At 49.9% G+C, this 4,873-nt stretch overlaps 1 long non-coding RNA gene across 1 annotated transcript; it reads right to left on the bottom strand.

Moving 5' to 3' along the window:
- Nucleotides 1-897: 897 nt before the first annotated feature.
- LOC122135071 lies at nucleotides 898-1,971 on the bottom strand. Its single transcript, XR_006153299.1, has 2 exons — nucleotides 1,894-1,971; nucleotides 898-1,312 (listed from the first exon to the last, which is right to left on the bottom strand). It is a non-coding gene; the product is annotated as an uncharacterized LOC122135071 (long non-coding RNA).
- Between the last annotated feature and the right edge of the window lie 2,902 nt (nucleotides 1,972-4,873).

Here is a 4,873-nt window from a genome sequence, read left to right as displayed (position 1 = left end):
ATTGTGAAACTGCTGTTTATTGTGCTGCACTGGCAGTTACAGGGTTAATGCGGGAGAGATGAGTGATTTCGGCTGGTGCTCCTGTGATACAACTGTTCTGCGTTCTGATTAAAAGTTAAGACAGAGTGTCTTTTGTCTGTCATTCTTCAAACATTACAGTAGACATATTTTGGTTTACAAACTGTATTGTTTAATCAGTTAGTCACGTTTAGCACTCGGCTAACGTATCCACCTAGTGTTCACAGTTTAGCAGCTAAACTTTAGCTGTGGGCACGATTCGCTTGCATAAGTGTTTTTGTATTTTATGTCATTATAAAGAACGGATTGACTATATTATTGTTTTATGTAAAGGGGCTTTGTCAATGGTAGCGCTGGCTAACTGGCTCAAGGACTCATCTCTGTGCCAATCACAACAGGTTTGGCCAGATGAAAATTCAGAGCAGAGTGGGCTTGAGGAAGGGAGGGGCTTGCTCCGAACTTGCTTGAAACGAATCATTTCCTAATCATTGGCAAATGACTCTAATATTAAATGTATATTCTGAGAAAATTACAATGTTTTCTGACCTTAGATGCATTTAAACCTGATGTAGGGGACTCCAATACAATATTGGGACACTTTAAAATACCATCTGACCTGCTCTTTAACGTTCCCTTAATCTGGAGAACGATCTCAGCTTCAGTGCGGATAGTGAGGAACTACTTGATCTCTGCTTCATTACAGTTTGCACCTAATTTTTCGTCGCAAACTTTGATCTGCCTTCAAAACACCAGATAAAAGAGTCGCAGATAAGTGGCCCTCAGCAAGTGTGTGTTTATGTGTTAAACACTGTGGTATCAAATGTTCCCACCTCGAGGAGGGTCCCAAAATCACCCCAAGGACCAGACACACAAGATGAGTTAAGGGAATTTAAAACAACTTTATTTAAATTATTTAAAAAGGTAATCTAGGAAAGGAGAAAAGGGGAATCTAAAACTTTGGTTTTCGTCTCTTGACAGGAGGGGACTGGGCCTGAGAACTCTGGAGGTCTTTGGTAAGTAATCACCAGGGGAGGGGGGGGCAAGGGCTCTTCCGTCCTTTCCCAGAACTTCCACCAGTCTCCTGACTACTCCTAAGTCCTTCCTTAACTGCTTGATTTCCCGTGGCGCCCTTCTCTTCTCCGGAAGGCAGCAAGAACACACAATGAGTATTGGGTAAAACGAAGAATGCCTGGTTCCTAGCTTCTTTGCTCTTTGGGTTGTACTTCACCAGCGTCTGGACAGCTCCTCCACTCCCATTGACCTCCTAGGTAAGTATAAGGCGACACACAAATCCCTAAGGGCACAGGTAAGTAACAACGGTAAGGATGTAGCAAGGTAAGTATTCAACAAGTGACTGTATCTTCACGCTGGGCTTTACAGGGCGTATTCAAGGACAATAGCTTTTAGCTCGTACAGACAGGTAAGTATTCAACAAGTGACTGTATCTTCACGCTGGGCTTTACAGGGCGTATTCAAGGACAATAGCTTTTAGCTCGTACAGACAGGTAAGTACTCAACAAGTGACTGTATCTTCACGCTGGGCTTTACAGGGCGTATTCAAGGACAATAGCTTTTAGCTCGTACAGACAGGCAAGTATTCAACAAGTGACTGTATCTTCACGCTGGGCTTTACAGGGCGTATTCAAGGACAATAGCTTTTAGCTCGTACAGACAGGTAAGTATTCAACAAGTGACTGTATCTTCACGCTGGGCTTTACAGGGCGTATTCAAGGACAATAGCTTTTAGCTCGTACAGACAGGTAAGTACTCAACAAGTGACTGTATCTTCACACTGGGCTTCACAGAGCGTATTCCAGGACAATAGCTTTTCCCACAATATCTCCGCACAATACCTTGTTTGCTTTCGCACTTCACCTTCAAGCTGGGTCCAGAGAACGGAGTTATAGGCGGGCGTAGGTGGAATAGGTGGGCACCGCCACGGCAGCCTACGTTTCTTTCCAACAGGAACCTTTCTCGGCCTGGAGGGCAAGTACAGACAACAGGGACACGGCACAGCACTGCAAAGCTTTAGTGCACACACGTCAAAGACAGACTCACCCACTGCACTACACACACTTCAGTGATTTTTTAAGGTCAGTACTCCACACCCGGTCGGATTTCGTCCTGGAGGAATTTGCAGTCGCTGTCACGGTAAGTGTTCCAAACTTTACGGTGTAGCCACAGCCAAATAACATCCATTCACCCATGCTCTACTTCGGCTCACCCACTCGTCTCGTCCTCCAACGATGGGGCCGCTCAACAAGCTGTTAATCACTCAAACAGGTATTGGTTATCCACATCCAAGTATGAGCAAGGAATATGTAAACGATCCAATGTACTCACAATCTTCGTGATACTGGTCCTTTCCCGCTCCCTTTCTCATCCAGATATACACAACAATCTAAGCAATCCAATGTACTCACAGTCTTCGTAATACTGGTCTCCTCCCGCTCTCTTTCTCTCCCCAGCTTCGTGCAGACGCCCAGAAAGGTCTTCGTTGTTCCACAATGTCACTATTTCTCTACGGCACCTTCGTACAACAGACACGAGTGAGTACGACTTCTCTCCATCAACTTCACTTTGGCAAACCTGTTCCAGTGGCCGTTTTCAAATCCTCCAATTCGCTTAGCGACTCCACAATTACTCTCATCTGCTTCGCCCTACTCCAGCGCCCAAACACTCCGTCCCACTCGTGGCGTTCCTTGGGAGGCCAAAAACAACACACGTTCCTGTATCCTCGATGCCCTCTTTATACCCATGAACTGCCCTGTCTGCAATCGCCACATCATTGGACACACACCTGCTGCAGATTTCCCTTGATTTGGAGCGTTCGGGGTTTTCCCGGAAGTGACAAGGGCTTACACATTTTCGGTCCGGGCGGAACTTCTCCTCTCACTTTGGTTCCGCCCTCAAAGTCACTTCGTGACATCCTCCCCCGCCAATCCGTTCTAGTCCCTAGAACGTCCTTCTCTTGTCCAGTCCCCGTACCTCGCAGGGGGACGTCCCCGGTTCTCTCGTTGGGACCGACGGGGCGGGGACACAGGGTCAACCCGGGCAGGCACATTCGCCCGTTCTCTTGGGACTATAGCCCATCCACTCACCCATGGTGCCACAGGCACGGGCTGCCTCGGAGTCTCCTCCCTGGGTCTGGGATAATTTGGGCAAGGTCGAATCATGTTCCGATGGACTGTACGCTCTGGTCCTGCCTTTCCCTCGGGCCGAATAGTATAGACTGGTTGGCCCGGCCGCTGCTGTACTACTACCACAAAGGGGGCGGCTTCCCATCGGTCGCTCAACTTGCCTTTGCCCTGTCGCCGGTTATCCCGCACCAGGACTCGTTCTCCAGGAAGTAGAGGGGCTTCCCTGGCAGTACGATCATAGATCCTCTTACTTTTATCTGCAGCCACCTGTATCCGCTTTGGTCACTTGCCCATATGCAAACTGCAGATGTTGGTGGTGACGGTCCACCCACTCCGTTAAGCTCACCTCCTCTCCCCTCGTCGGTGCCCCCCAGCATCAGATCCACCGGTAGCCTCACATGCCTGCCAAACATGAGGAAAGTCGGGGCGTACCCCGTAGTACTGTGCACACTGTTATTATATGCCTGGGTCAAAGCAGGTAAAGCACTCACCCAATCTCCTTGTCGCTCCTGGTCCAGAGTACCCAGTAGACCCAACAGAGTCTGATTGAACCTTTCACACCCTCCATTTCCTTGGGGGTGGTAGGACGTAGTATGGGTCTTGGTGCATCCGTACAAATTGCACAGCTCCTTCACTACTCGCGACTCGAAGTTGGGCCCTTGGTCGGAGTGTAGAAATTCCGGACACCCAAAGGGCTGAAAGACAGTCCTCCACAGTGCCATCGCTGTAGTATTTGCAGTTTGATCCAGTGTAGGGATAGCCCAAGAGTACTTCGTAAACAGGTCTGTGACTACCAGAATATTTTGATACCGATCCGCAGGCCTGCCCAGGGTCAGGAAGTCCATAGCCACAATGTGCAAGGGGCGGCTCTAGCCTTTATCGGAACCAACGGGGCCTTAGGCTCTCTCCGTGCCTTATACAACATACAACGGGGACATGCTTGAATAAAGGCACCCACCGAAGCCTCCAGACCAGGCCAGTAGAAATGTCTGCGTAGCAAAGACACCGTCTTCTCCTGTCCCTGGTGCCCCAACTGATTGTGATATGCCACGAGTAGTGCCTGTACCTGGTCTTCAGGTACTACGACCTGGCTGATCTCGTCGCCCATCCCAGGATCATGGGTGACCCTGCACAGTACTCCATCACGTAATCGTAGTTTTTCCCATTGTCCCAACAACTTGTGGCCCGTTCCACCCTGGGCTTGCCTCTCTGCTGGCGTCGGCTCCTGGCCCTGCTCTAGCCAGCGGCTTACGGCCTTCACCCGGTCGTCACCTTGTTGTCGCTCTCTCCAGCGGTCGGGGTCCCAGCCCCAGCTCAACGGCATTACCTCCTGTTGGCTCCCTGGTGCCTCAACAACACCCACCATGCAACCTCCGTCCTGTACAGGGCCCGTCTCCGTTACCTCTTCCTCTCGATTCCGTTCCTCCGGGAGCCTAGACAAGACGTCTGCGTTCACGTGCTCCCTTCCGGGTCGATACTGGAGCTGGTAATCGTAATTTGCTAGTTGGGCCACCCATCGTTGCTCTACGGCTCCCAACTTCGCCGTCTGTAAGTGAACAAGGGGATTATTATCAGTAATTACTTGTACCTTTGCTCCCCACAGGTAGTCTTTAAACTTCTCACTCAAGGCCCACTTCAAGGCCAACAGCTCAAGTTTGAATGAGCTATAGTTTGCGTCGTTCCGCTCTGCGGGATGGAGGCTCCTGCTGGCGTAG

This window comes from Cyprinus carpio, chromosome A23 (assembly GCF_018340385.1).
Source record: "Cyprinus carpio isolate SPL01 chromosome A23, ASM1834038v1, whole genome shotgun sequence".
Classification (NCBI taxonomy): Eukaryota; Metazoa; Chordata; class Actinopteri; order Cypriniformes; family Cyprinidae; genus Cyprinus; species Cyprinus carpio.
This window is presented reverse-complemented; position numbering and strand designations above follow the sequence as displayed.